The following is a 21,111-nucleotide window of genomic DNA, read 5'->3' as shown; positions in this document are numbered from 1 at the left end:
TGTTTAAGACTGAGTTATAAGCTTTACATAAGATGTTTGCCAAAAGCACAACTTTTAGAACCAATTGACAGGATGGGTCAAAAGCCAGTGGTAAGAGATGGCTGGAACAACAACACTCACTGTCTTTGTCCTACAGCCAGAGCAGAACATAGTTATTCATATGTTTCTCCCAGGGTAGGACATGCCTATAACCAAGAGGGCTCCACTGAGAAGTCTATTATATGGAGTCTTGTTGAATGAAATTTGCAGAAAACTATAAAGGACAGGAAATTCCTTTCCATAAGTCTTTACATCTGTGGTGATTATGTAATGGAGCAGGTAATCTCTAAAGCATTTAGTGTCCTTACAAGTGTGTTATTGTTAGACTTAATGTATAGCCAGAATGCCATACAACTTCTGGTTGTTTAAAATGACTTGTGTTGTTCCCTTCTTTTTGTGGGCCAGAGGTCAGTCATACCTAAAATGTTAGAATGGAACAGATCGTTCAGAACTGCCTGGATCAGCAATGAAGAATCTCAGACCCAGGGGCCAAATGCAGTCTTCCAGGCCTCTTTACCTGGCTCCAGGTTGCATCCTTCATTGGCCCTACTTCTCAACTTCAAGTGTTTTTGCCTGGCTGGAATGTGCCCTTGAACTCTGTTTTCCTTGCTTGGATGTAGGCTAGAGAGGGGTTTGTGTAAAAATTTGTCTACTATACAAAGGTAAAATTTACATTCATTGTCCCACCAGCTTCTATAAGGGTTCACATTGTCATGTGATCTGTGCATCACTTTTTCAGTATAAGGTATGGAGGAATTTTCTAATACAATTAAAGCTGTAGAAATAAACAAAACAGTGAAGCATTTTGGCATAAAAGAGGCATTTCAAATCCCAGCAACATTTGAACCCTGTTACATAATTGTGGTGTTAATCCTTTGCTGAGAACTGTGAGAAGATGGTATACTATGTGAAAGTTACATAACCAATGCAGAGCTGAAAGATGATACGTATCTGCTATTTGCTTCCAAAGCAAATATAAACATTCTGACCTGGTATTAAGTGCTGATCCACATTATGGCTCCATCACTGAGTGCATGGTAAAAGCACAATCCTATGCATGCTTACTCAGAAAGAAGTCCCACTTTGTTAAATGGAGCTTCCTCCTAGGGAATTGTGCATAGGAGGGCAGCTTTACATTGCAATTGTATACATGCCTACTCTGAAATTCATAAAGCTTATTCTTAGTTAAGTGGGTATAGGGCTGTAGCCTTAATCACTCTGTTTTAGTGGCTGTTAGGATGTAAGATGTTTGCATGTAATGACTCACCATATAATAAGCTTTCTTGCAGTGGCATGGAGAAAATGGCCTATTCCTGATGCTATACCTGTAGCAACAGCAGCCATATACAGCAATCCACAGCAGCTTCCATAGGGCAATCATAATATATGCACTAGTCCCAGCGTTCATGGTTATAGCAACATCAACATCAAGACTACATCAGCATTGCACCAAGGTTATCTATTAGGAGTGTAAGACCCTCATTCAGTGCTTTGGACAACAAGACAGCCTCAGTCTGATGTACTGCATAAGCTGCCCAGTTCAGCTCAGGGTCCACCTGAATCTTTCACCCCTTTCCCTTTCACTATTGGGAAGATAAAACATGGCTATTACGTTTGAGAGAAGGTTGAAATTTGCAGGCACAGTAGCCTCTTCAGAGTGGGGAACAGCTGCAGCACTAGGCGACTGAAGAAGACCTGCCCTGGGAGTGAGTATCTGAGCATCTGGGTGCTTGCTGCTCGCTCCATTGGGGTGCTGTCTCTCAAGACAGCTGAAGCCCCTGGTAAGTGCTGCAAAGACTGGGACCCTCTGCCTGACCCTTGCTCCAGAGAGAGGTTGAAATTAATCTTGCAGCCTCTTGCATCAGCTGCTGGCTGGGTCAGGAGGCATAAAAGCCCAGTTGCCCTTGGACGCAGGTCTGCCACGGGTGGGGTTGCCACCGAAGGGGCAACACCAAAGGAGTCCCAAGAGTGAGGGTGCTACCCCCTTTCTATTACCTTTTTTTTTAAAAAAAATCTGTTAAACCAATCTAGAGGAGGTTGGTGTTGGGGAGGGTGTGTGATGCATGTGTAGTTCCTGCACAGGGTGAGAGCCTGTGCAGTGAACTGAATGGTAGGAGAAAGTTGCCAAATGCCTTCAGAGTGAGTCTGTAACTGGCAGAAAGCTGGCCCTCCCTTTGTGTGAGACATGAGGGCGAGTAGATGGGCCCTGTGTGAAAAAGTTTGAATGGGTATGACTGTTCCCAATTCTCGCAGAGGCCTTCTGAGATAATTGGCTTTGGCAGGCCTTGTTGGTGGGCTCGTCTTGGGTCCATATCAGGTGTTTAAGAGGAGTCTTAGTACGGAGGAACATGGGTGATGCCACCCCAATTTCAGTGATCACAGGTAGAGGGAAATATAGCCATGGGGATGTGGTGAATTGCCATAGAAGATGAAGGCAAGGCTATCTGTGCCTTGTTCCTTGCTGCCACTCCTCTCATGGATGGGTTCCTCGTTGCTCATCTGCTGTGCCCACTGCCCTGTGTGTGTTGTTGTTTAATGCCAGATCGGTACACAATAAGACCACTCTCATCCATGATTTGATTGTGAATGAAGGTGCCGATTTGGTGTGCATTACTGAGACCTGGGTGGGTGAGCTGGGAGGAGTTGATCTGACCCAGCTTTGCCCACCTGGATACTCGGTGCAACACCAGCACAGGCTGCAAGGGCCGGGGGGGGGAGGAGTTGCTGTGGTCTACAGAACTTCCAGCTCTGTCACCAGGAAACCACTCTGTCTTGGAGCTGGCTGTGAGGGCCTGCACGTGGTGTTGGGCCAAGGAGACAGTAAACTAGAGTTGCTGCTGGTTTACTGTCCACCTGCTGCCCGGCAGCTTCTCTGACTGAGCTGGTGAAGGCTGTCTCAGCTATGGTGTTGGAGGAGCCCAGAATGATAGTGCTGGGTGATTTCAATGTCCATACTGAGGCTGCCTCTAGTGTTCCAGCTCTGGACTTCATGGCCTCCATGGTGACCATGGGGTTGTCTCAAGTTGTCACTGGTCCAACGCATAGGTCAGGACACATCTTTGACTTGGTTTTTGCTCCAGATGGAGGAAGGGATGGTCTGGAGATAGGGGGGATGGATGTCACCCCATTGTCATGGTCAGACCACTTCCTGGTGAAGTTTAGACTTATGGCTCCAATCCTTCCCTGCAGGGGTGGTGGACAGATTAAGATGGTCCGCCCCCAGAGAGTAATGGAATCCACTGGATTCCTGAATGCCCTGGGGGAGTTCCCAGTAGATAGAGCAGGTGACCCTGTTGAAGCCCATTGTCACGCTGTAGAACAGTGAGGCGCGTCGAGCTCTTGACACAGTTGCCCCCGAGTGCCCTCTCCAGCATTGTGGAGACCTGTTTGCACCTTGGTACACCAGTGAGCTAAGGGCAATGAAATAGGCTGGACGACAGCTAGAGCGCAAGTGACAAAACACGTGCTGTGAGGCTGATTGGGCACGAGTAAAACATCATAACCGTGGTTACTATGAGGTGGTGAGGGTGGTGAAGAAGGCCCACTGCTCTGCCTCCAACACATCCTAAGTAGCCATCCAGTGGAGCTTTTCTGTATTGTCAGGAGTCTGTTGACATCAACTGCAAGAATTGGAGTTTTAGACCAGCGTTTCCCAACTAGTGGGCCACCAGATGTTGTTGGATCACAATTCCCATCTTTCCTGACCATTGGCAATGCTGGCTGAGGCTGATGTGAGTTGTGGTCCAACAACATCTGGTGGCCCACTAGTTGGGAAAGGCTGTTTTAGACCCTTTGGAGGCCCACTGTGAATTGTTTGCAAGGCACTTTGAGGGTAAAGCTGCTTGCCTCCGTAGCAGTCTTGATGCCCCCTCTACATCTACTGTAGTCCCCAATGAGGTTCCAGTGCAACGTCTGCTACAACTTCTTGGGAACGGTTTCAGTTGATGCGGCCTGATGATGACAATAGAAGTGTATACAACTGGCCTACTTCAGAAAGCAGCGGGGCCATGATTTTGCTACATTTTAGTTATTATTTGGATTTGTAGGCACTTTTGAAAAAGTGGGATATAAATGATTTTAGGAAGAAAGGCTATAAATATTACTGCAGAAACATTCCACCAAGCTCAGGTGGCTTCAATGTGGTAAACAAAATGTGATAATCATGTCATATTATGTTATGACATACTGTACACGATATTTATTATTATTTGTTAAGTGTTTATGTACTCGCCTCAAATTTTCCTGGGTCTCCACATTTTTGCCATGGAAATTCATTTCCGTTTGATTACTTGAATCATCTTCTGTTTTCTTTGCAGATGATATTAAAAGACGCATCATATTAATGAGCCAAGTTGTATCTAAAGCAAATAAATGTTTTAAAAGAGAAGAATTTCTGTTGCTTGTATGCGTATGAGTATCTCACTGAGAGTTCATTGTGTTTAAGAATCTTCAGAATGTTCTGGCAAATTAGATCATTGTAATGACATTGTAAATCTAACAAATCTTGAAAAACTTACTTTTGAGCCATTGCTGTTCCACCTTTGTTTTAAAAAGCTGATTGCTGTTCCTCTTTTAGCACCTTTCTCATGACATATATAGTCTGCAATCCTATACACACTTAACTGATAAGAAACATCAGTGAGACTTACCTAAGAGCAGGGGTGGGGATACTTCTTGGTCTGGTGGGCTAGATCTTTACCTCCCCACCTTGACCCTTTGGGCCAGCTTTGACAGTTAATCAATCATCTGACATCATCATTACTTCAGATGATAATTTCAAAGTAACTTCCCAAACACCCACTAATGAGCTGTTTGTCGGGCACTTGGGAAGCTGCTCAATGGGCTTTGCAAACCCTGCACTTGGGAAGTGCTGAACACAGGGCTTGCAAAGCACTTTGTGCATCACTTCCAAAGCATCTGACAATCAGCTTGCGATTGGGTGCTTGGGAAGCATTGTGCAAGCAAACTTTCAGGCACTGCACAGACCTTTTCAGGCAAGCCCATCTGCCCCACCAATTTGATGTGAGCAACTGTAAAGTGAAGAGATGGAAGGATGACAGATTCATTCACAGAGGAACTGTATAAAGAAGAACCAGAAATTTTAGAAGGTGAGGTGGAAACTGCTCTTAAAATATTTGGAAGAAACAAATCACCAGGAAAAGATGGCATACCAGCAGAGTTGCTACAAGATGCTGAGACAGAATCTGTCCAAATTTTGACAAAAAGTTGTCAACAAATATGGAAAACAAAACAATGGCCCACAGACTGGAAGCTTCCAGTATTCGTCCCAATGCCAAAGAAAGGGGATCCCAGGGAATGCAGTAATTATTGAACTATTGCCTTAATATTCTATGCAAATAAAGTAATGCTTAAGATTCTACAACAAAGGCTACTACCATATATGGAGAGAGAAATGCCAGATCTCCAAGCTGCATTTAGAAAGGGAAGAGGCACCAGAGATCATATCGCAAACATATGTTGGATAATGGAACAGACCAAGGAATTTCAGAAGAAAATCACCCTGTGCTTTGTAGATTACAGCAAAGCTTTTGATTGTGTGGATCATGAAAAACAATGGAAAGCTTTAAAAGAAATGGGGCTGCCACAGCATCTGATTGTTCTGATGTGTAACCTATACTCTGAAGAAGAGGCTACTGTAAGAACCGAATATGGAGAAACTGATTGGTTCCCAGTCGGAAAGGGTGTGAGGCAGGGGTGTATTTTATCACCCTATTTGTTTAATCTATATGCAGAACATATCATATAGAAAGCAGGTTTGGATCAAGATGAAGGAGGTATGAAAATTGGAGGGAGAAATATCAATAATTTGAGATACACAGATGATACCATACTACTAGCAAAAACTAGTAATGATCTGAAACGATTGCTGGTGAAAGTTAAAGAGAAAAGCACAAAAGCAGGACTACAGCTGAACATCAAGAAGACTAACGTAATGACAACAGAAGATTGTGCCGAGGTATTGATAATCCTTGATAAGTTCAATGTCCTCATTGTCAACTTTAAAGTTACATAAGTCATTAGCCAAAATGGAGACAATAGTCAAGAAATCAGAAGGTGGTTAGGACTGGGGAGGGCTGCTATGAGAGAACTAGAAAAGATCTTCAAATGCAAAAATGTATCACTGAACACCAAAGCCAGGATCATTCAGTCCATGGTATTCCCAATCTCTATGAACGGATGTGAAAGTTGGACAGTGAAAAAAGTGGATAAAAGAAGAATTAACTCATTTGAAATGTGGTGCTGGAGGAGAGTTTTGCAGATACCATGAACTGCAAAAAAGACAAATAATTGAGTGTTAGGAACAAATTAAACCAGAACTATCACTAAAAGCTAAAATGATGAAACTGAGGTTATCATACTTTGGACATATAATGACAAGACATGATTCACTAGAAAAGATAATAATGCTGGGAAAAACAGAAGGGAGTAGAAAAACAGGAAGACCAAACCAAAGATGGATTGATTCCATAAAGGAAGCCACAGACCTGAACTTACAAGATCTGAACAGGGTGGTTTACAACAGATGCTCTTGGAGGTCGATGATTCATAGGGTCACCATAAGGGGTAATCGACCTGAAGGCACATAACACACACACACAACTGTAAAGTGAGGCATGTCAGGGCAAAAAAAAATAAATCTTAATTTCACAGATATGGTCATAGGGTCTGACCTGGCAGTGACTGACCAGGAACGAGACCTGGGTCGTAGTGCGATAGCTCAATAAAGATGTCGATCCAATGTGCTATCACTGTGAAAAAAGCAAAATCCACACTAGGGATCATTAGGAAAGGTACTGAACATAAAACTGCCAGTATCATTATGCCGTTATACAAATCTATGATGTGACTGCATTTGGAATACTGTGTACAGTTCTGGTCACCCCACCTCAAAAAGGATTTTATAGAGTTGTTCAAAAAAGAGCAACCAAGATGGTCAAGGGATGAGGAAAGTTTGCAACATCTGAGGCATCTTTACTTTAGAGAAAAAGGCAAATAAGAAGCGACGTAATGGAAGTGTATAAAATTACACATGGCATGGAAAAAGTGGACAGAGAGAAGTTTTTCTTCCTTTCTCATAACACTAGAACTCCAATATTTAAATTGAGAAATCAATATATCCTAAATTATACTGAGTTTAGTGAAAACAATAAAGGTTCTTCCCAGAGCATGAGAAAAGTGAAATTAAATCTGCCAGAAATCTCTTGTGTAGAAGGAAGCTGGAGCTATAGATCCTAGGAGTGATATCACAGCATAAGCTCTCGTGGAAGCCCTTGTGCAAGAGTTCAGTTTTCTTTTTGCTCATAGCACTTTGGATCCAGCCCAATATTTTCTCAATAGCATGCAAATCTATCTTGGGAAGAAAATGTGCATTGTACAACTTTTGGCATAAGCTTCCTGAGGTTACATGTGTCTTTTAGATGCCAACATTGGTATATAATGTCAGCAGCATATACACATACATCCCATGGGAGACATGCCTAAGAATCTAGGGCACTTCTGTCTTTTAAGTGTGCAGTGGTGCAATCAGGTAATTTTAGACTTTGGCCTGATGGGAGGCCTCTTTAGATGGCCGTGTGTATTACTTTGCTCAGTTCAAATTGCAGTAGGCCAGACCTGCTGAATTTGCCCCGCCCTCATTCTGCTGAGTTGGACCCTGAACATTTGCCCCAAAGTCCTGTGCTAATGGTGCCATTGCAAAAGGGGAAGCCCTTAAAACATGCCCATGCCTTTCCCAAGTACAGCAACAGTGGGTGGGCAGCCGAGGCAGAGTGGTGTGGTGCACCTGGCTTCCTGACACAGAGTGTTCCTACTGCTTACCAGGAAGGGAAGGGGGAGATGTGGGGAGCTCAGCATGGTGCAGGCATGACAACAGAGCCAATCTGGCACCCCTGCCACCATGTATTCCCCATGACTCATCCCTCTCCTTCTCTGTAAGCAGCAGCAGCACTGGGTATCAGGAAGCTAGGGGTGCAACACCAGTCTCTGTTGCCCAACCACTGTGAGAAGCTGTGCTGATCATGCAGACTGCGTTGAGATTACTTGGGATGCCATCCTTTCCCTCTCTCTCATATTTCTCTTGTTTGCTGACCATAAAGACAAATTCACTTTACTAACACTCTCTTGGCCACCTTCAGCATAACGTCATTACAAATAGTTTACACGTTTGACTCACATAGGGCATACTTAAATCACAAAGGTTGAAATCATGCCTCTCACTCTAAAGTACTTCAGTTATGGGAAAGTGCATATATATTCACCACTTTTAGGATATCCTGATAGGATTACATCATCACTCCTGGCTTCAAAAGACTCTAGAGCCTTGAACATTTCTAGGCTGCAGAACATTGCAGGGTACCCCACAGATCTATAGGAAAACTTTTTTTCCCCCTCAGATAACTTTTCAGCCTTTAAAATAGCTTCGTTTACTTACTTGATGTATGTCTTCAGCTCTGAGGTCATTTTGCCTTCCTGGGAATGTGGGCCTGTCTTCAGAAAAGACACAGGCGGGTTCTCCTTCAAGATATCCAGCAGTGAAAAGAACAGAGAAAATGGTTTCTCCTCAGTATCTGACTGCAATTCCAAGAATATTTTCTTCCACCATACTGTTTTAAACAGAGCACTTAGCCTACTTATGTGGCCTCAAGGCTTTGAATGGGCTATAGACATATTGCAACAGAAAAGAAATGTGATATGTAGCCCAGAGAAAATATCAGTTGCTATGATGATTTCTGTATGGAATGTGGTCGCACAAGATTGACAGGGACCTGCTGAGTAGAGAACCTTTGCAAACTAAGTGTCTTCAGTATTCTTATTTGTTTACTAAGGCTGCAATCCAAACCCCAACTGCCTACTACTCTTCAGCCTGGAGCTGGTGCAGCAGTTAGGCTCAAAGTCAATGGCAGTGAGACCAGGTGAAGATCCAGCAATAGCTGGTGAGAGACCAGCTTAGTGGGCAGTGCTGGTCAAAGAGACACCTCCACCCAATCCACCACCCAAGCCTGGAGCTAGAAGGGTTTGTAGTGCTCTGCTGCTAGGGATGTATCTGTCAGCTTGGGTTTATCGCAGATCCTAATTTTTCCCATGAGTGTGTGTGTTTAAAAAAAACTCATAAAAGTTTACCAGCTTTTTAGTACAAATTTCTCCTCATCTGTTCCTTTATGTATGCAATTTTGCCAAATATACAAACATTTTTGCAAAATAGTTTTCCCTAATACAAGGCACTTTTCTATGTATGCTTCACAAATATATGTGTTTTTATGCACACTTTACCCCAATATATGCCTTTTTGTACACAATAATCAGCTAGAGAACTGCATCGCACAATTCAGAGAATTGCAAATTTTGAAGGTGGGCTGTGTTTCAATTTGCATATTGATCTGGAAAGTGTGCATTAGGCAGGCTCATCTTTAAATGTGGACTGAATCAAATTTCTCCTCCATCCCTATGTGCTAGTTTCTAACTTGTTAGATTCCCAATAGCAAATGCTCTCTGGGCATTATACAAGAAGGGAACAATTTGAGGCATTGCTTTTCTTGTGAACACCTATAGCCAGTGGTGTAGTGGTAAATTCTGAAGTGCACTCTTCATGGTAACCTCCTCCATAGCCACATCCTTCTAAGACTATACAGCAAGCATGAATTTTTGGCCAATGTGAACTTTATGGCTACAGTATCCAAATAGCTTTTCTCTCTCATTCTCCACTCCCACTTTGCTTAACAGCCAACCAGATGAAGAGTTCTGGTGGACTCAAAAGGTTGCTTACGATTTTCTGACATTGTTGTTGATCACAATCAAAGGACTTTGGGATTTTTCAAAATAAAAGTGGCTTGTTCATCCTTAGCCATGCAAGCTAAGGTAACCTACCTCTTCTTCTGCCTTACCTTATTTGATGGGTTTCTCTGAGAAAAGCTTATTTATTTGGTGCATAGAGGAAGAGGATTAGCAAATGGTGCCATGGGAGATGACATTATTGGCTCTGCTATGAAATAAGTGGCAGTACTTATTTCTACCCATCCCTTCTTCACTACACCATCGCCTACAACTCCCAGCTAAGACCGCTCTGACATATTATCAAGCATCTACAGCCGCTCTTGAACAATGATGGTGATGATGATTTGTTTGATTTGTATGCTGCTTTTCTGCACAAATGGTCTTCAAATACATGGAAGAAACAAATCACCAGGAACAGATGGCATACCAATAGTGTTGCTACAAGCAACTGAGACTGAATCTGTCCAAATTTTGACAAAAATCTGTCAAGAAATATGGAAAACTAAACAATGGCCCACAGACTGGAATCATTCCATATACATCCCAATTCCAAAGAAAGGGGATCCCAGGGAATGCAGGAATTATCAAACTATTGCCTTAATATCCCACGCAAGTAAAGTAATGCTCAGGATTCTACAACAAAGGCTACTACCATATATGGAGCAAGAAATGCCAGATCTCCAAGCCGGATTTAGAAAGGGAAGAGGTACCAGAGATCATATTGCAAACATACGTTGGATAATGGAACGGACCGAGGAATTTCAGAAGAAAATCACCCTGTGCTTTATAGATTACAGCAAAGCCTTTGACTGTGTAGATCATGAAAAACTATGGAATGTTTTAAAATAAACGTGGGTGCCACAGCATCTACCTATACTCTGCACAAGAGGCTACTGTAAGGACAGAATATGGAGAAACTGATTGGTTCCCCATCGGAAAGGATGTGAGACAGGGGTGTATTTTATCACCCTATTTATTTAATCTATATGCAGAACATATCATACGGAAAGCAGGATTGGACCAAGATGAAGGAGGTGTGAAAACTGGAGGGAGAAATATCAATAATTTAAGATATGCAGATGATACCATACTACCAGCAGAAACCAGTAATGATTTGAAACGAATGCTGATGAAAGTTAAAGAGGAAAACACAAAAGCAGGACTATAGCTGAACATCAAAAAGACTAATGACAACAGACTTCCGGGAAGGGTGACTTAGCCTGTGCCTGCTTTTGAGACGGGCTCCTGCCTCAAAAGAAGCTTATTCAGATATATCAGTCAGTTTTTTCTTTTTTTTTTGACTGATTAAACTTCTCCCGGGTAGGGAGAAACGAAGAGATTAACCTCAAAGCCTATTTTTGTTGGGACGACCAGATCTCATTAATTTATGGGACGAGGTCCAGCCGACGAAGGTGGGACGGATTTTTAACAGCAAGCTCTATCTGATAAAGCGAACGTTCACCTTATCTTCTAAGAGAGAACGCACTAACAGGCAAGCACCCTTCTTTCTATATTTTTCTTTTACTTGACTTAAATTGTTGCTGTTTAAAAGAGATTTGCCAGATTGATCAGTTTTTGACATCTCACTGGGGAGCCATAACTTCTCTCTGCTACGCACTAATTAATAGCTTATCTCTGTTTTTGTTGCAAAAAGCTGTCCTGGATTTGCATTCTAAAGATATACACAGAAGAGGGATTTCTATTCCAGATTTTTATTTTGAAAAATATTATACTGTTTTGAGACTACTCTCTTTTTGGTCTATTTTATTTTGACGAATCTGTTTCTTGACGATTGCCATTAATTGTTTCGATCCTGGGAACTGCATTTTGTTTACTTAACTATTGGAGAGATAAGGCTGTCTGCTCTGTTTATACTGTGATGTCACCAAGTTTGGAGTATTAACCCAATTGTTGCTGAAATAAGAAGTGGTTTTCCTATATTTTTCTTTTAAAATGGCAATTAAGAAAGTGGCTGAAAATCTGGAAATAACTATGTTTCAGAAAATAATGGATGAGATTGAGATAATGAAAATTGAATTGAGTAAAATGAAGCAGGAGATTAAAGATATAAGGGTCCCTGTGAGAGAGGTGACCCTGGAAGGGGTCCCTGTGAGAGAGGAGACCCCGGAGATTGGAACAGGGGTCCCTGTGAGAGAGGCGACCCTGGAGACTGGAATAGGGGTCCCTGTGAGAGAGGAGATCCCGGAGATTGGAACCAATGTGGAACAGGAACAAGATTTGGAGTCTATGGACTTTAGAAATAAAATCTATTGTTTGGAACTCAATGTTATCTCTGAAGAAATGAATGAAGATTCTAGAGATAAAGTTATCAATGGCATGGATAATCTTCTGGACTGGAATGATGTGATGGAGCCCAATATAGAGAAAATCTATGGAATTATCTGCAGCCATGTGACAATGGAAAAACTTTTAAGAGATGACCCAGTGTATTTTGAAAAAAAGAACAGAGATATGATTTTACAGCAGTATTTCAGCAACCTATTCAGAATGGATGGCAAGAAAATATTTGGGATAGAGGTAATCCCCATCAGACTCTTACTATATGACTATGGCTTTGACAGCAAGATTATTATGGAATACTGATAATGGAAGATTGGATATTGAAATTACTGGACTTAACAAGACTACTGAAGATGGAAGATGGAAAATGGAACTAATAGAGATAATAGAACAATGGCTACTGAAATTATTGAACCTAACAGATTCTGATGTGATGGATTAATTGAAATGTTTATTTTGACTATGGTTATGACAATAAGATTATCATAATTAGTAATGAGACGGATTAATCGATATGCTTATCTGGAAAAAAAAATTGATAGATATATTTCTTAAAGAATTGAAACCTCTCTTTGACTTTTTGTGGAAAGAATAAAGTAATGTTTATGAGATTTGATGATTAAGTAAGATAACTACTGGAGGAAAGTGATTTTATAATATGACTTAAGAGACAGGATTGTTATATATTATAGACTTATAACTGATTTGATCTTTGACAAATGGGAAGTCAATATTTTACTCTTTATTTTTTATTTTTGTTTTTTTTTTCTTTTTTTCTTTTTGTTTAACTATTTTTGATTTTGTTTTTTGTCTTTGAATGTTTTATGATTTTGTCTTGTATGTTTTATGAAAATCTGAATAAAAATTATTGAAAAAAAAAAAAAAGACTAATGACAACAGAAGATTTATGTAACTTTACAGCTGACAGTGAGGACATTGAATTTATCAAGGATTATCAATACCTCGGCACAGTCATTAACCAAAATGGAGACAATAGTCAAGAAATCAGAAGAAGGCTAGGACTGGGGAGGGCAGCTGTGAGAGAACTAGAAAAGGTCCTCCAATGCAAAGATGTATCACTGAACACCAAAGTCAGGATCATTCAGACCATGGTATTCCCCATCTCTATGTATGGATGTGAAAGTTGGACAGTGAAAAAGGTGGATAAGAGAAAAATCAACTCATTTGAAATGTGGTGTTGGAGGAGAGCTTTGAGCATACCATGGACTGCAAAAAAGACAAATAATTGGGTGTTAGAACAAATTAAACCAGAACTGTCACTAGAAGCTAAAATGATGAAACTGAGGTTATCATACTTTGGACACATCATGAGAAGACATGATTCATTAGAAAAGATAATAATGCTGGGAAAAACAGAAGGGAGTAGAAAAAGAGAAGGCCAAACAAGAGATGGATTGATTCCATAAGGGAAGCCACAGACCTGAACTTACAAGATCTGAACAGGGTGGTTCATAATAGATGCTCTTGGAGGTCGATGATTCATTGGGTCGCCATATGTCGTAGTCGACTTGGAGGTACATAACAACAACAAAAGGTAATACATGGTAGAAGCGCACCAAAGCAGGTGAGGATTTTAAAAGCAATTTCGGGGTTTTGTTGCATCGCAAGGCAAAGCCAGCTGAATGTAATCGCGTTGGCAAAAACTTCATGCAAAAGGTTCAAATTAAAAGGATCTGCAAAAACAGCCTCAGATCCTGATTATACCGGCATTGAACTTCCAGATGACTACAAACTGTAGACTTCCAGAAACATACTATCAACTATTCATGCATATCTAAAGTGCAATCTGATGTCATACCACTGGGTGTCACTCGAGACCATGTAAAAGTGCTCAGATCACATTTTGAATATAAACATCACTTGTTCAGAGTTAAATAAATTAAATTGTCTAAAATGGGTGCCCAAGGGATGCTCAAAAACCTATGCATGTATTCACCGTCTTTAGGTTAGCCAACTGTTTTCGGGAGACCAAGGCAGCAGCTGTGCCAATGCATGTTATATGTGGAGACTGCAAGAAACCAATAGAAAATCCAGAGACACCTTCGTCATTTTACTTAAATTGGTTTATTCATGCAACTTTTTAAGGAACGAATCCACTGGCAGGATCCATCAAGATATTTGGAAATATACCTTGTTGCGTATCTTTGACAAAGGCACACATACAGGGGATCATTTTTAAATTGTGTTGGTTGAATGCCAGTTAACATCAGCCCTTTAAGAGACAGAAAATTGTTCAAAGGCAGAACAGCTCTGGGCTTAGAAACCTTCTTCAGGGGGGGAAACAACGGAAACTTGCCAGGACTGAATTATCTGTGGGTATAATTAGCTGCTATCTTGCTTCTCTTCATTGGCTCCCCCTGAAACAGACTGCATCTTCTTTTTGTTTCTGCCAGACCTTGAAGCATGCAGGAAAATGTTTCATGTGAAGAAGAAAAAAGTGAAACAGCTCCTTGCAGTTGATTCAGAAGCAGTTTTCAGATGCTGGTGGAAGGAGTGAAAAGTGCCACCTCATCTACAATCTGTTTGGGCTTTGCTGTTTCTGATGCAGCTCATATTTTGTTTTCTTAAAATATTTTGTTTTCTTAAAACAAAACAAACAGGTTACCTATTTTATTTATTTATTTGTTGAATTTATATCCCACCTTTCCTGCCAAAGTCACCCAGGGTGGCAAACACATCAACAAAACTGTTTTAACAGCAACAAAAAGAAAAGCATTCTAAAAACAGTTTAAAACATTCTAAAACACAAGTACAGTTAAAAACATTTCATCCAGCGATCTCTAGGCTGCCCGAAACAGTCCCTTTCAGCCTTCAAATGCCTCAGTAAGCAGGATGTTTTCAAATTCCTCCTGAAAGTTAATAGTGATGTAGACAGACACACCTCACTGTGGGGGACATTTCACAAACGGGGAGTCAACACTGAAAAGACCCTGTCACAGGTCAGCACCAACCAGGCAATGCTCAGTGGCAGCACCACCAACAAGGCCTCACCTGCTGATCATAGGGTCTGAGGTGGTCGATACTGGGGAACATATTCGTTTAGATACTTGGGTGCTAAGCCACTTAGGACTTTATATGCTAGTGTAAGTATATGCCAGCACAGTGCTTTCAGGACCAGTGACACATGGTCCCATCAGGCAACCCCAGTTACAAGCCTAGCAGCCACATTCTACACTAGCTGCAGCCTCCAGACCATCTTCAAGGGCAGCCACACACACAGCACATTACAATAGTCCAGATGGGAAGTCACCAGAGCATGGACAACTGTGGCCAGGAAATCCCAGTCCAGGAACAGGCATAGCTGGTGAATCAGCCTAAACTGAGCCTAAGCACTCCTAGTGACAGAAGCCACTTGGGATTGTACTGACAAGTTGGAATCCAGGAACAGCCCCAGTCTACAAACCTGTTCCTTCAGGGGGAGTACAATCCCTCCTAGAACAGTTCATACACCTAATTCCTGGACATGGGAACCACCCACCCACAGCACTTCTGTCTTATTCAGCCTCAGTTTATTGGCCCCCATCCAGCCCAGCACTGTCTCCAGACATTGGTCCCACACTTTCACAGCTTCTCCTCATTTATTTATTTATTTATTTATTTTATTAAATTTATATACCGCCCCATAGCCGAAGCTCTCTGGGCGGTTCACAACAGTCATACATCAAATACAATAAACCACATATTTAGAAAATTTAAAACATCTTTAAAAATTTTAAATTCTTAAAAAAGTTAAAAAACAATTTTTAACACATACTAAAATGCCTGGGAGAAGAGGAGAGTTTTAACCTGGTGCCAAAAAGATAATAATATTGGCGCCAGGCGTACCTCATCAGGAAGATTGTTCCATAATTCGGGGGCCACCACTGAAAAAGCCCTTTTTCTTGTTGATACCCTTCGAGCTTCCCTATGAGTAGGCACCCGGAGGAGGGTCTTCGATGTTGAGCGTAGTGTACGGGTAGGTTCATATCGGGAGAGGCGTTCCATCAGGTATTGTGGTCCCGAGCCGTATATTCAGATGAAATGGAGAAACAGAGCTGTGTGTCATCAGCATACTGATGATATCATGCTCCAAATTCCTGGATGACAGCTCCCAATGGTTTCAGATAGATGTTGAATAGCATAGGAGAGAGAATGGACCTTTGTGGGACCCCACCACCCAAATGCCATAGAGCTGAGCAACAATCTCCTAGCACTACTTTCTGGTACCAGCCCTGCAGGTAGGAACAGAACCACTGTAATAACAGTACCTCCAACTCCCTCCTGTTGCAGGGCTCCTCCAAATGGCCTCTTTATTGAGCATTCATCCTAATTTTGCTTGCACAAAGCTTATGTGGTGGTCAGAGTATGTCTGATCTTTACTGAGTATTCATTCTGATTTGTTTGCCAGCATTCCTCCTGATTTGCTTGTGGGGTGTTTATATGTCTTCCCATGAACCATTTGTTCACCCCACACTTTTCTGTGTATTTCCCCATCACTTTCCTAACTACAAAAAAATCAATTGTGCCATGATGAGAGAGCCCTTGAATCCACTTGAATTGTGCAAACCCTAGTTTCTGATACACACTTGAATCCCTTCCATGAAATATTAACACTCTGGAGGCAACTATAGAGTGAAATTATTTATTTATTTAACAACAACAAGTAGAATGAGCTGTGTTTTGAAGGGCCACTGCTGAAATCTTGCCTCAGTCATAAATTTACGCTGTGACCTTGGAACTCATACAGGGTTTTTGTTTGGATTACTGAAAAGAATGTTTGTAAAACACTTGGCCACTTAGAGAAAGTGCTAAACTAAATACTGTATATTTTGTTGTTTGTAAAGGTTATTAAACATACCAATTAAATCAAGTCTTAAACTGCTTTGACAGAAGGACTGGTAAGACATATAGATTCCAGCTTACTTTTTGATTTAACTAGAGACAGAAAACAAACCCTTTTGCTGCTGGTTGGTTTACAGTCACCGTCATGTGGGTTCCATTAATTCAGTCCCATCTCGCTCACTAGAAGTTGGGCGTCTTTGAACTTGCTTTGTAATCCAATCAAGTTAAATTATTTTATTTATATACTTTTTAGGGAGACTGCCTGATGTGTCACAGCAAGACTGAACTGGATTTGCCCTCCTGCCTGTTTATAATGAAACTAACAAGAGGATTATAAAGAATAAAGGCTAATAGTTCTGTTCTGCAATAGCTGATTGGTCTCCCAGGCACCACTAACTAGTGAAGACTAGTGGTTCCAATATCAGTGGGGCAGTGAATCCGCTCTGGGTTTTAGTCCGAACTTTCAAGGAGCTGCCTGAGGTGTTTCAGCAAGGTACTAAAGCCCTACTTAAACCAGGGTCTGACAAGCATATATATATATATATATATAATTTTCCTCCAAGGAGCTGAAAGCATGCATGGTTCTGTCCCTCCCCATTTTATCCTCTCAACAAGCCTGTGCGGAAGGTTAGGATGAGTGTCAGTGACTGACTCAATGTCACCCAAGTCAGTTTCAATGAATCTGGGTCTCTCAGGTCCCAGTCTAACAGTCTAACTACTACTCTCACTAAAACACACAGGGCTTCTCTGCAGCTCCAAAGCTTGTTACCTTTCCAACATGGGCCCCTTTTAAATGTTATAGTCGTTCCCTAGGAGACACTTTCCAATGGCTTTATTCCACACACCAACGATAACATTTTCAAACCTGCAGTCCTGTGGATCCTTAACATAAAATTGTCACCCAGCAACTTTGCATGCAATTGGTACTGTCCTGGTGATTGCAGGCCTCTAAATGTTAGAGCTGTTTTGTGGGCTGAAATTAAGGATAATCAGTCCTGAGAGCACAACAACAATATTTATTTATTTATTTAATTAGGCTTATATACTGCCCGACTAGCAACAGCTCTCTGGGCGGTGAACATTAAAAATACAATAAAAATAACACAAAACTGTACACAAAACTGTACAGTCTAAAATCAAAATATAATAATTTACAATTAACAGGAATTAAAATGCCTCAGAGAAGAGAAAGGTTTTAACCTGGCGCCGAAAAGATGATAGTGTCGGCGCCAGGCGCACCTCCTCGGGGAGACCATTCCATAGTTCGGGGGCCACCACTGAGAAGGCCCTAGATCTTGTCACCACTCTCCGGGCTTCCCTATGAGTCGGAACCCGGAGGAGGGCCTTCGTAGTAGACCGTAGTGTACGGGCCGCTTCATATTGGGAGAGGCGTTCCGACAGATATCGTGGTCCCGCGCCGTATAAGGCTTTATAGGTAAGTACCAACACTTTGAATCTGGCCCGGAAGCATATTGGAAGCCAGTGCAAACGGGCTAGCACAGGTGTTATATGCTCAGACCGCTTAGTTCTTGTTAGCAGTCTGGCTGCCGCATTTTGTACTAGCTGTAGCTTCCGAATCGTCTTCAAAGGTAGCCCTACGTAAAGCGCATTGCAGTAGTCCAGACGCGAGGTTACCATAGCATGTACCACTGATGAGAGGTCCTCCTTACTCAGATAGGGACGTAGCTGGGCTACCAACCGAAGTTGGTAGAACGCATTCCGGGCCACCGAGGCTACATGAGCCTCAAGTGTGAGGGAAGAGTCTAAGATGACTCCCAGACTACGCACCTGTTCCTTTAGGGGGAGTGTAACCCCATCCAGGACAGGGTATATATCCACCATCCGATCAGAGAAACCATCCACCAACAGCATCTCAGTCTTGTCAGGATTGAGTCTCAGTTTGTTAGTTCTCATCCAGTCCATTGTCGCAGCCAGGCAACGGTTCAGCACGTCGACTGCCTCACCTGAAGAAGATGTAAAGGAGAAGTAGAGCTGCGTGTCATCAGCATACTGATGACAACGCACTCCAAAACTCCTGATGACCGCCCCCAGCGGCTTCATATAAATGTTAAAAAGCATGGGAGACAGAACCGAACCCTGCGGGACCCCACATTGGAGAACCCACGGTGTCGAGCAATGTTCCCCAAGCACTATCTTCTGGAGACGACCCGCTAAGTAGGAGCGGAACCACTGCCAAGCAGTGCCTCCAACTCCCAATTCCGCAAGCCTCTCCAGAAGGATACCATGGTCAATGGTATCAAAAGCCGCTGAGAGGTCAAGGAGAATCAACAGAGTTACACTCCCTCTGTCTCTCTCCCGACATAGGTCATCAAACAGGGCGACCAAGGCAGTCTCAGTGCCAAAACCAGGCCTGAACCCCGATTGAAATGGATCTAGATAATCGGTTTCATCCAATAGCGCCTGGAGCTGGACAGCAACCACACGTTCCAGGATCTTGCCCAGGAACGGAACATTGGCTACTGGTCTGTAGCTGCTGACATCCTCTGGGTCCAAGGAAGGTTTTTTCAGGAGCGGTCTCACTGCCGCCTCTTTCAGACAGCCAGGGACCACTCCCTCTCGTAAAGAGGCATTAATCACTTCCTTGGCCCAGCCAACTGTTCCTTCCTTGCTAGTTTTAATTAGCCAAGAGGGGCAAGGATCCAGTACCGAAGTGGTTGCACGAACCTGTCCAAGCACCTTGTCCACGTCCTTGAGCTGAACCAACTGAAACTCATCCAACAAAACATGACAAGACTGTGCTCTGGACACCTCAGTAGGATTAACTGCTATTAAATAGGAGTCTAAGTCCCGGCGAATGCATGAGATCTTATGCTGGAAGTGTTCAGCAAATTTATTACATCAAGCTACCGATGTATCTGCCGTATCTTGTAGGCCAGGATGAAGTAGGCCACGAACCACTTTAAAAAGCTCCCGTGGGCGTGAGAGAGATGACTAAATAGTGGCGGCGAAATGTTGTTTTTTTCCCGCCCTCACCGCTCCTACATAGAGCTTAGTAGAAGCACGAACCAGCTCATAATTGCATTCGTCGGGAGTTCGTCTCCATCTCCGCTCAAGCCGCCTCCTGTCTTGTTTCATCGCTCTACATAGGAGAGGGCACGCAGGAGCGATCGTGTCAACAGCCTGGGTCATCTCTGTATTCCACAGATCGACCAGGGCTTCGACAGGAGTGCCAGTCTTATCAGCCGGAAAAACCCCCAGAGCCTTTTGAAAACCTTCAGAATTCATTAGTCTCCGGGGGCGGACCAATTTAATAGGTCCCCCACCCTTGCAGAGGGAAAAGGCTACTGAAAGTCTAAACTTCAGCAAGCAATGGTCTGTCCATGACAACGGGAGAGATGTAAAACTCCCCACATCCAGATCACTATCCCCATGTCCAGTAGCAAAGACCAGGTCAAGAGTATGCCCCGATGTATGTGTTGGGCCACTAACATATTGAGACAGCCCCATGGTTGTCATGGCAGCCATGAAGTCCTGAGCTGCCCCAGACAAAGTAGCCTCAGCATGAATGTTGAGATCTCCCAGTACTAATAGTCTGGGGGATCTCAACAGTATCTCCGAGACCACTTCCGTCAGCTCAGTTAGGGAAGCCATTGGGCAGCAAGGTGGGCGGTACACCAAAAGGATTCCCAGTCTGTCCCTCTGGCCCAGCACAAGGTGCAAACACTCCAGACCAGTGATTGCATGGACATGGTGCTTGGTGAGTGAGATGGAACTCTTATAGACCACAGCGACCCCCCCTCCCCGACCCTCAGATCTACCATGATGCTGAACCAGATACCCCGGTGGGCAGAGCTGGGACAGACTAACTCCTCCCTGTTCGCCCACCCAGGTCTCGGTTATACATGCCAGATCGGCCACCTCGTCCACAATCAAATCATGGACGAGGGAGGTTTTATTATGTACCGATCTGGCATTAAAAAGCAGCAACTGGAGATCTGAGAGTTGGCTGATAGGACAACCAACAACCCTGCGGGTATGAGAAGGACCAGAACGCGGCACAGCCACTACATGTCTGGGCCGCGTTCTCTTTACCTGGCACGTCCCTCTCATATCACCATACCTCCCTCTACCCGTCACTACGGCAATTGGGGCCCCCTCAGGTCTCCCCTCTTGATG

This window comes from Rhineura floridana, chromosome 4, assembly GCF_030035675.1.
Source record: "Rhineura floridana isolate rRhiFlo1 chromosome 4, rRhiFlo1.hap2, whole genome shotgun sequence".
In the NCBI taxonomy this organism is placed as follows: Eukaryota; Metazoa; Chordata; class Lepidosauria; order Squamata; family Rhineuridae; genus Rhineura; species Rhineura floridana.
The sequence above is the reverse complement of the archived record's forward strand: the minus strand, read 5'-3'. Positions refer to the sequence as shown.